The following is a 12,718-nucleotide window of genomic DNA, read 5'->3' on the forward strand; positions in this document are numbered from 1 at the left end:
CTAGAGTAACGTTTTGTGTATTAAAGTAAATATTCAATCTAAATACTTAGAATCGTGATGACATCTTATCATAAAGTTTGAAAATTGAAATTGTATTCGTGAGTCATTTATCGAAATAAATAATTTATTTCTGTTCTTACGAGTAAGAACCAGAACAAAAGTTTTATGTGGCTTCCGCGAAATGGTAATAACCTTTACAGATATAGTAGTTCTGTTACAAAATATTAACGATTTACTTAGTAAATTCAGTCAACTGTATTTCCGAATTTGCTTTTTGTTTTCAGTCTTAGTTACGTTAATTAATTCGATCGTAAACCATATATAGCATTGTTGGTCGCTACAGGTACCAGTCGTAACTTGACCTCTATGTAGATTTATATTAAGTCTCATGCAATATGTATACACTTAGGGTCTGAGTCCAGTCATCCCATTCACCTCATTAGTGGAATAAAACAAATGCAACTTAAATGCCTTAACCGAACGGTTAAGAAACTTATCATACTAAATATCTTTAAATAGTGGATTTTAAAAGAAAAAGTCTCTCAACATGAAAGATAAGTAGGTAACTATGTCTTAGATATAAATTCAAGCACATATTGACGCTGATAAACAGAAATAGAAGAGATCTCACTAGTTGGTCTATTATTCATTACTGACATCTGGCCTATTAGGAAGCAAATAACCAGAATAGCAATACCTCAAATTATTGATATCAGAAATAGAAATCTCAATAGACGCCCTATTACTCATTATTGACCTATTATAAAGCATATAACTAGAATTTACATCTGCCATTAGGCAGAAAAAAAATTATTTTTATTTTCTTTCTACATGTCGTACTCATGTCTTTGGAGGCGAAGGATACTTCAGATAAAACACTCTTCTTGCTTTCCTTTTCAATGTCTTAATAGAACACGTTACTGTTCACACCTAACTTTCTTAAATGTAATTAAATGATATCTAGAAGGTTTCCTTTTCCGCTTATCCTAGTTGTAGTTGCTAAGATACAGATCGTCTGTTTCTAACTGGCATTTATTGAGCCAAAGGAGAGCAAATATTATAGCTATTATAAAAGCTATTATAATAGGTTTATAGACTGACTTTGTTCAGGCTTTATTCTCAGGATAGCACATTAGATGTTTGACCTATGATTTTATTAAAACATAGTTATTAAGTTTTTACAGTTCAGTATAAATATTTTAATATATTCGAATCGAGTTTTATATATATATTTTATATTATATTTTAATCTTTGGAATATTATTGTTTTTAACAGTGTACTTAATTCAAAGCTTTATTGTTTTTTTATGAGAAATTTTATTATTGATTCGATTTTACCACAGTTTTATTTTTAAGATATTTTTATGTGTTTTGAGTGATTATTTTGATTGTTGTTAGATGTACTTTTTTAAAGAAACAAATTTAGAACATTGGCTAAGAATAAGTTCTGTTTTAAGTATTACTGTTTTAACCAATATATCAGAATAGAAAGTGTTAGACAAATTTATATTTATATTGATAAAATATCTTAGTAATAATTGGTTAATATTTAATTAACATATAAAGATAAACTGCTTTCTTTTTCTGTTTAAATTTAATAAATGAAGAAGAAGAACATGAGAAAAGTGAATTTAAATATCTTCGTATCGTATCGAATTGCTTTTGAAAATGAGATGTAGCGATGCGAACCATAACACCACATAGAATTATTTTCTTAAAAATTTAATTTTGAATATATTTTGCTATTATTATAATAGAATAATTAATTATAATTGAACACATTCAATAAGATACTGCAGCACATCTAGCAGTTTATTTCAGATATTATTTTTTCCGATATAACTGGATTATTTGAGACACAACTGGTTTACTGGTTAACTGGTTTATAATGGATATAACTGGTTCATGTCGAATATAACTGGTTTATATCAGATATAACTCGTTTATATTGGATATAACTGGCTTATATTGGATATAATTGGTTTACGTTGGATATAACTGGTTTATGTTGGATATAACTGGTTTATGTTGGATTTAACTGGTTGACGTCGGATACAACTGGCTTATATTGGATATAACTGGTTTACGTCGGATACAACTGGTTTATGCCAGATATAACTAGTTTACGTCGGATATAACTGGTTCATGTTGGATATAACTGGTTTGCATTGGATATAACCGAATTATATCGGATATAACTAGTTTGTTTCAGAAAAAGCTGGTTTATGTTGGATACAACTGGTTTATGTCTGTTATAACTGGCTTATATTGGATATAACTGGTTTATGTTGGATATAACTGCTTTATGTCGGATATAACTGGCTAATGTTGGATATAACTGGTTTATGTTAGGTATAACTGGTTTATGTTAGATATAACTGGTTGACGTCTGATACAACTGGTTTATGCCAGATATAACTAGTTTACTTCGGATATAACTGGTTTATGTTGGATATAACTGGTTTGTATTGGATATAACTGAATTATTTCGGATATAACTAGTTTGTGTCAGAAAACGCTGGTTTATGTTGGATATAACTGGTTTATGTCTGTTATAACTGCCTTATATTGGATATAACTGGTTTATGTTGAATATAACTGCTTTATGTTGGAAATAACTGGCTAATGTTGGATATAGTTTATGTTAGATATAACTAGATTATGCCAGCCATAGTTGGTTTATGTCGTATATAAGTGGTTTATGTTGGATATAACTGGTTTATGTCAGATACAACTTGTTTGTGTCAGTTTTAATGGAATTGTCTATAAAATGAATAAAAGACATACACAAGTTCTGTGTTTCGTAAAAAAATTGAAATAGTTAATATGAGCAGATCTTTTTTGACATACTCGTATTATAATAAGTCAATGGGAGTTAAAATGTGTATACTATTATATTAAAAAGAAAATGATAAATCTGTTGCAGAGGTGCTTTAACATGATTCCATAGTAATTTAATATGGTATAGTATTCTCATCATGATAGCAGTGTAATAAACTGCAATCCATTTTAATTAGAGTTTGAGTATCTTCGTATAACGGCGTAACGATTTATTTTAGTAACGTTAAAGGAAGAATAACTTTCACCTCAATATATTTTTGTGGGTTACCGGGTTAATGTTTATGATGTTACAAACTTTTAAGATGCAGAAATAAATACAATTAATAAATGAGTTTTATCCTGATGTGAATTAATTACATTTTTATGAAGAAATAATAAGAACATGAAAAAACTTTTCGACATTTTGATATATGATATTCTATAGAGTTTGGTTCTCAGAACCCCATAAAAAGTATCTGTGATACTTTCACGGCTCTTAATTGCTTTAGTGTTAAAAATGTTAATCATAATGTGATCATTTATTTTTTATGTAAATTACCTATGGATAATACATTTTTATATATTTTATATCGCGTATGATGCGTAAGATTCAACTGGTTTTGTTTGCTAAAATTTGGTTTGAGCCAGTTTGATTGGCGGTTCATTGCTTAAGTCGCCTCATTGGAAGATCATTTTTTAATCTCAAAAAATTTATAAAGTTGCCAAAAACAATACAAAAGTATCTCTTTTCGAATTGAGTCTTGCTTATTGTTTACGTGTGTGTGAACGATATTTTCAATACTGAGTAATGGTTTATTTTAATTAAAAACATGCATATTTGACTTTTTTTATGAAATTTTTAATTTTTCTTATAATTATTTTATTAATTCTATTTTTTTGTTTTTGCCAATACCCCCATTCAAGGCTTAGAAAGATCGCGGCTTTCTTCTTTTGCAATTAATTGGAATTATTTCCCGTCAATTAAGAAACCGTTTGAGAATTTTTTACACAAGTATCTTGTGGGTGTTGATGGGAAAATGAAATTTCATACCGCCAACGGTTAGAAATGTTTTAATTTGTTTATATAAATCAATGATTAAACGACATATAACATCTGAGCGATAAATTTGAAATAAACTATAATAATTTAACACTTTTCGCAACGCAATTGCTTTATTGTTTTTTACGAGATACAAAATATTTGGAACGGCGAGTCTTGATGTCTGCGGAATAAATCTTCCGGAATTGAGCGGAAAATTACTATTTCATATGTTTGTTAAAAACTTTTTACAATTAATAATAATGGTAACGTCTGATCGATTTTATTTATGTAAACAAGTCATAAGCGTGGTCTAATATACATATAATCGTTGTTTAATAATGAATTGAATTTTGTGTCTTTCATTAATTAATATTTTAATATTTTAAAATAGCAAAACTGTTCTGATTTATTTAAAAACCAAAAGTAGTTTTAAATAACATACTAAATTCCCTAATGATGGAAGTATATATATTCACATTCTTATCACTATAGTGCATTACATGATAGCATAATATTATCTCATATTAATAAATATTTGTGGAAATCATCTAATTGTTTTCACAGGGAACTATTTTATTCAATTTAACAGTTATATGTCATCGTCTTCTTTTTCTAAAAGTATCAGAAATCCATTGTCTTTCTGTTTTATTTAAAAACTAAAAGTAGTTTTAAATACTAAATTCACTGATATTGAAGGGTTATATTCATGTACCTATCACTATAATAAATAATTGATGAAATTATCAAATTATTTTACAGGAAACAATGTTATTCAATTTTATATCACTTTGACATGCTATCCTTTTGTCGTCGTCGATTTTTGTTTATATATTAATGCATCTACTTAGCGAATATTGGGGTCATTTTTTTGATAGTACATATTGCACGGAATTGGAGTTTGTGGATCAAGGAGTACTTCTGCGTTGCCTGCATTGTACTGTACTTCCAGGACTGTACTGTACCGCTTGGACTGAACTGCCAGGACTGTACTTCTATATATTTTCATTGTTTGGGTCGTGAATAATCTTTTGTGTTTCTAAATCGGACTTAAAAAGACTGAACTAATGCTTGGTAGGTGACCACTAAGATAGTTTATATAATAGAAAGTAAGCAATAGTAGAATTTTATATATGTATATATGAAAATAATATGTAAAAAAGAAACATGAGTGATTAAAGTAATTTATAATGACACCTAAATGCACTTAAATGTGATTAAAATTTGTCAGGAAATATCAATCAATAAGAACTGCTTTTTCTATTACTTAAGATTTTTAATATATCTTTAAGATTTTTATATCACGTTATTTGCAGAAACATTATATACTTTTGATATATTTAAACAAAGTTAAACTTTAAAATATCACAATGAATTTACTGAAAAATTCTAAAGTTTAAAAAGGTGATAAAGTTTACAGACTCCAGATATCAGATGTCAGTATTATAGACAAACTTTTTGAGATTAAATATGTTATATCTTTGCACACAATTTACTGGAATACTAAGAATTGTTTTTTAACCATATAATGTACTTATGTACTTGTTATATATATAATATACTAATGTACTTGTTTCTGTAACGTCCATAGACTAGACCAATATTCGTATATAGATTTATATTACTAGGTTATTATGTTCTCAAAGAATATAAATTTATTCATAAAAGCATTTTTTAAATCATTAATTGCGATGTTGGTCAAAATATTTCATCCTACAGACCTTACGTATGTTTCGTTTCAACGTGCTTTAACTTCTAGAGATAATATATTGTTCTGAGAAACAAAAGAATTATATGGGTGTAGAAAAGTTCTATTTCAGCTTTGAAACTTCCAAAATCATAACTATAAGCCCATTCATATAGTTTAAGTTGCATATTAGTTTAGTTCGATAAATATTGTTTGTGTTTTGACTAATATATGTGGATATGATAATATTATATGGGTTGATATATGTGGATTGATTTTTTTTGGACAATTCTGAATCATTTTTGCGGAAAACCTTCATTCTCATCAAAATTTTTAATAACTTTTTTGGTTTTTTATTTGTCCAACAATTACATACTATCTTTTTATCTAAAGAAAATTTTTTCTGTTCTTTTTTCGTTCTGTGAAACGGTAGAGTATAAAACTATACACATATTTATAATATATAAGCTTACGTGGCTATACAAGTTACTTATTTTTGTTGCAGGGTAAAAATACACAAATTACTCATTGTCCTTAGTCAATATTTACAATTTTGTTCGAAAAAGGTAGGTTCTTTTTAGTGTTCTGCAAAAATGATATATAACTTTCCAAACAAATCCTGTTTGTATATATGTATTAAGTAGTGAAAAAAAATTTCAGTATTTGGAGACCCGTAGCAAAGCACGAAGACACAGCTAGTAGAATCTAAAATCTTATATAATTAAGTTATTAAAATTCACTTCACATATATTACAAATTAAACTAATTGCAATTAATTGTTTAGAATAATTTAATACGCATAATTAAAAGTTTTTTATCATTTATTGAGATTTAAAAAAATGAAAAATCTTGTTCATCTCTCATATGAAACTTTTTGGAGCAACTTTTAGTATTAATGGAAAGTCGAGACCTATTTTAGATAATATTTTTATTGTTATCGTAGTCACTAAAAACAAATTTTTAAAAAATTTCCAATTACTTATTGAATATTAATTTTAAATACATAGACTATAGACGTACCTACGCAGGTTTATTTTGATATTTAATTTAAATAGAAAAAATTTACATAGTTTTTCTTAGCTAGCTTAAAAACTATAAACACAATGAATAATAGGAAATTTAAATTATTCTTAATTAAAGTTCGCACATTTTTAGTTGATTAAAATAATTAATATCACGAACTAAACATAGTATATCGGTTACTTATTGATTATCGATGCTTACTAATCTCTATTTTGAGTGAATAGATTAAAGGGTATTGAAACAATTTAATAAAACGCTTTGGATATTCAGCTTAATATTAGTTGCTTGAATTTAATTTAATTTCTAATAGCAAACCAGTACCTCAAACACGTATTAATGTACAATAATTACTTAGAATAATTTAAGTCGCAGTAACATCTGTAAAGACGCAAACGGTAGTGAGTCAGACACGCGCCATGAAAATAAAATTTATATGTTACATTTCCAAGCCAGTCGACCTGCCGACCCATTAAAAACCTGTAGAAGAACAATTGACGTAAAAACTGTATCAGTACGATTCCAATGGAATAATTTGGAACAGAACACGTTACAAAGGTTTTATTAAGGGCCTTCGCTTCATAAGGTGTTATTTTAAATAAAAAAGAAAAGAAGTTTTGAAATGAAAAAGTGAACAGAGAGAGAGTAAAAATTTAAATTAATTTTTATATATATAGTTCTAACATATAGGTTAAGTTTCAGTAGAGGCCTTGTACACCAAAGACCACTTTAGCTCAAATAATGGCTCATATCACAATGGTATCAGAACCACTAGTCAGAAAAGGACTGCAGTGGTTAGCATATAAACAAGACTGAAGACCCGACTCCCCCAATTAAGGTGAGTTATTCTAATAAAAGAATAGAATAATGTATTAGTGATGATGGTAAGTATTAATGTAATTAATTTTAAAGTTGAAAATATATTTCAAATTAAAGTTTTTGTTGTTTCATCGTCGTATCATCTAGTAAATGATAACTTTATTTGAATCTACCCGTGAAGTGGTTATTAATATTATATAGTATTCTTAAACTTAAAAAAAAATACTTTGCATAATTCTTTTCAAATTTAATTATTTACTAGTCTTCCTAGTAGCTCTTTTCTAATCTAGTTCCTTCTTATTCTTCATAAACATAAAATTGATACTATAAAATGATACTATACTTGTATGGCTCGAAACATCTGAACGCATTCTCTCTGAATGTTTTAATTTGAACAGCAGCAGATTTAACTAATTCAGCCTTATAACAAGAAAGGAAGAATGGAATAAAATAATACAGTTAAAGGTGTCAAAGCACAATAGACTAGTTAAGTCGCGGTGTATGGTAATCCAATATACATTATTTAGTATTACAGTATTTAATTAATAATAATATTTCTATGGCGGATGAATTATATATACAGAAATTCTTTTAACTCCTAGGTGGAGCATAGGGCCCCTATGCATAAGGCGGATTAAATACTTGGTTTATATTGAGATATTTAATGGTAAACAAAACATTTATTTAAGATAAGGAATATTAAAAAATATTCTCTGAATAGTAATTTATCTCCAGGAATTTCAAACTTAATGAATATATTAAGAGAGTTGTATCTTAGAAAAAATAATGTAAATATTTTTATGTGTTTTACATTCTTCGACATATCCAATTTTATTAAATTTGGTCTGATATTTGTTTTGTACAGCTATATCTTTATTTAACAAAATTGTTAATCTATTCTTCATTAGTACTTAATACAAAAAGGTTTCTCATTCTCACTTTAACAAAATCAAATATCATTTTTTCAGATATAATAAATTGAAAGAATATCATATACCTTTGATCTTTTCTGTATATACATATTAATAGTTTAACCTATTTATTACAAATCTACTGTCGAATCTGGCTTTTTAACAATTACGACCTTTCATTGTATTATATTTATCACCTTACTAATATTTTTTCATTATTATTGTTAGCTTCAACTAGAATTTTCTGTGTTTTATATGTAATCTCTGGAGATCACAGCTTAATGCTGTTCTACATACGGTTTACTAAATCAGTGATCGGTCTGAAATATATGGCACATTTCCATATATTTGAATTTCCAAATTTTGTGTTGATTACTGTAAAGTCCGACTATCGAAGATCTACTATATAGATATGTACGTATATTATACAAATTAAAGTAATTAACAGAATATGCAAACTATGAGATTATATATTATTATATAAAATATATGTACTATACTCTTTTAATAATATTATTGTTAAAATTCAAACAAATATATATCATTTATATGTTTTATCGTATGTTTAACTTGACCAAGTTTTTGGTATTAAAACTTCTAAAATACTATTAATATTTTCATTGCGCATTGCACGACATTACATTATTAAAACATTATATATTTCTTAATTAATTCTCATTCAAAACTTTTTAATTTAAGTGTTTACTGAATTATAAAAAATTTATGTTTGGTCACGATATATTTATCTTGCATTTCAGCAATTTGTCTCTGAGTTATAACCTACATTGCTTTTATAGATACTCCTTTCAAAGCATTTAAAAAAAAAAAAATAATTTTTTAAATTTTCTTATAAAAACATATTTCTCAATTTGCAATAGTAACAATAGTAGAATAGTAGTAAAAATATATATATGTATATATAACTTGCACTCATATTTGGTAATCTAATATGGTTTGGATAACACTGGTATTTTCAAAAAAAAAAAGAAATTTTTCTGTTTATAAAAAACTATAAAATATTTTTCCATTATTTAACTACATGTACTATTATATATATATATATGTAAGGGCTTTAAATTAATTAAGCCATACAAGTAAACAGTGTCGAGAAATATGTTTCAATTGAAATTTTAGCCAAACAGCGTACGATCGTACATTCCGAAGGAAAATATGAATTTTAATAAAATCAATAAGAAATTGTATCTGCTCTCAAACAAATAAAATAGTAAACATGCAGATAAGTGAGAGAAAATGTTTATAGCTTAACTCTTATATTTTCGTGAGATACATTTATGTACTTTTCTTATGAACGCTATAAGCGCAAGTTAACGTAACGTAAACAACTATTCCAGCAAGTCATTTAAAAAGCCACACTCTCCACGGCATATAAAACGAGACGAACTTATAGGAAGACATTCATTCTTAAATTGACGATCAAGATCAAATGTTTTCTGATATCTAAGAAAGGTATTTTCGAGAAGTGAAAAAACGAAGTCGAAACTCTCAAAAGGATTTCAGTTTTGTTAATTGTGGAAATCAAAAATCGAAATAAAAAACCAACAAAAATTTTAAATCGTTTAATATGTCCTTATGTTAAAGGACAATAGCTAATGTGAATATTAAATAAACTTTAATGAAATATAGAAACAATCGTGGTACAATATTACAAATTCAATTCAGAACATTTTTATTGATCACAAAACATTTTAAAAACTAATAAGTGTTATCCTGAGGTGAGTTAATCTTATATTCAAAAGGATTCAGTGAAATATTGTATACAAAAATTCTGTATATATTAAATAATATAGTATAATGATTATCCTACGAAAAAAGGTTCAAAGAATAAAGTAACATCAATAAAAAAATATTTTGAATTAAAAAAAAAAATTAAATTACAAAAAATAATACATTTAAATATATTGAAATACATATATTTAATTTGAAATTACATATAAAAAAAATTACTAAAATTTTTTAAAGAATGAAATATATTAAAAAATAAATAAGTTTCAAATAATAAAATTTTAATAAAACAAAATATTTTAAATTTAAAAAAAAATTAAATTATAAAACTTAATACATTTAAATATATTGAAATATATATATTTAATTTGAAATTATATATATTCAAAAAATTACCTAAATTTTTTGAAGAATGAAGTATATTAAAAAATAAATAAGTTTCAAACAATAAAATATCAATAAAAAAAATAAAATAATTTAAATTAAAATGGAAATATTATATCATAAAACTCAATACACTTAAATATATTGAAATACATATATTTAATTTCAAATTAAATATAAAAAAATAATTTAAATTTCGGCAAAAAAACAAACTAAAATAAATAACTTAAAAATAAATTTCATATTAATTTATTTATTTTTAAAATCTTTATATGGGTTTGTTTTTGACAAACAAATCAATTTTTTACTTTTATTTAATAATAATAATACAAATAAATCAAAAATTTTAATTGTATATTGTAAAATCTTACTATAATATATTATTACAATTACAATATTTTATTACAATATTTTAACTAAAGTAATTATCTATATTTATAAATAATACAAAAGTATAAATAAAATTATTAATTGAGAATTAAAAATAGTTTAAAAAAACAATTGATAATATGAATATATTTTTTTTGATTATTTAGATGGGTTTGTCTTTTTGTTGGGTTTTAAATTTTTTTAATATCATATTGGGATATAAAAAACACATCTTGATTTTAATTTAAATAAAATAATAAATATAGTTTAATATTTATTAAAAGATAAATTTTAAATTATTTTTTTTTTTTAATACAACATTGAAATTTAAAAAATATTTATTTTGATTTTAATTTAAATAAAATAATTTTAACTAAATAGATAGTTTTTTTTTATATTTATAAACAGATAGTTTATTTATTTAATATATACAAAAATTTCGACCTCTTTCCGACAATTTTTATTTATTATTATTATTATATATATTTTTATTATTAATACAGACTTCTCTCTTGATCTTACTAATGTGAGATGATTTTATTTTCATTATGTATTGTTGATTAAATAAATGTTGTTAATGTTAACTAATGAATAAGGTTATTTGTAGTCTACGTTATAGTTTAGAAATTACAATAATGTGTATCTACAAGATGTTTAATTTTCTTTAATAAGTTTTCAATCTTATCTACCTATTAGAGTGTTAATGACTCATATTGCTATAATGTTATTATTATTATTTTCATTATTACTAGCATTTCACTTAGAAGAACTGTAGAAGAACTTAGAAGAACTATCAACAAAAATCACATTTTTATATATATAGTACAATTATCTTAATTAAAATATCACAAAATTATGCATTTAAATAGTTAATTTGAATAAATCTAACTCAGTACAATTAATTTACATACAAAAAGGGCACTTAAATTTAAAATGCCTAATTCTATTCAACTAATGAGAAATTAGTTTTGTTAGTTCATAAATTAAATTAATTTTAATAATTATATTTAGTTACATTTACGTAAGATTTAAAGAAAAAGTTATAATAATATTTAAACAATTTAAAGCAGTTGTTTTCGGTGTATGTTTTTGCATATATCATTTAAAATAATAACTTCCCTAGTCACACACTTATACTAGGTTTTAAAGATAATACAAAAGTTAGTTGAAATATATAGTTATTCTTTATAAATTATTCCATACATTTTATTTAACTAATTATACAAGTTGACATTACGTTCGCCTCTTCTCTTTTGTATGATAAGAGTAATGATTTGTCATTCATAAATTTACACTTCAAAAATTAATTTTCTATGACGTTTTCTAAATGAAACGTATCGGATCTAATAAACTAAATAAATTATTTATGGATTCCACACATTTGTTGAAATAACTTAATTTTCATACTAATATTTGTTTAATTTTTTTTAGTTATTTATTTAATTTATTTAAACGTTTAGCGCGATGTATGCGTATCTCAATGTATCTCAATTATTAAACATATTTTTTTTTTTTGGTGCAAATTGTTCATTTATTTATTTTAATATAAATGGTTTCTTAAGAAAATGTGTTCGAAACCAATTGTAGATAAAAAATGTTGACTATTATTAGCAGGGACAATAGTACACTACAGCCTATTAGATTTTTTGTACTAAACATTTTAAAAAACTTTCCACAAAAAAAGCTGAAAAACTGAAAAACGTAGTAAAGTTTAATAACTATATATTTTTTGTCTATATATATTATTTCACAAAACTTAAAAAAATCAAAATGAATATCAGATATCACATACCTTATTTTTTTTTAAATTTGTATTATAAACAAAAATATTTTAATAAAGTTTGTCTAGATAATTTAAGTGTTAATTTGGCTTTACTTATCACTGTAAATAGTTAAAAATTAATATTCCTATATATTATATATATA

Source organism: Teleopsis dalmanni, chromosome 1 (genome assembly GCF_002237135.1).
Source record: "Teleopsis dalmanni isolate 2A chromosome 1, ASM223713v2, whole genome shotgun sequence".
NCBI lineage: Eukaryota > Metazoa > Arthropoda > Insecta > Diptera > Diopsidae > Teleopsis > Teleopsis dalmanni.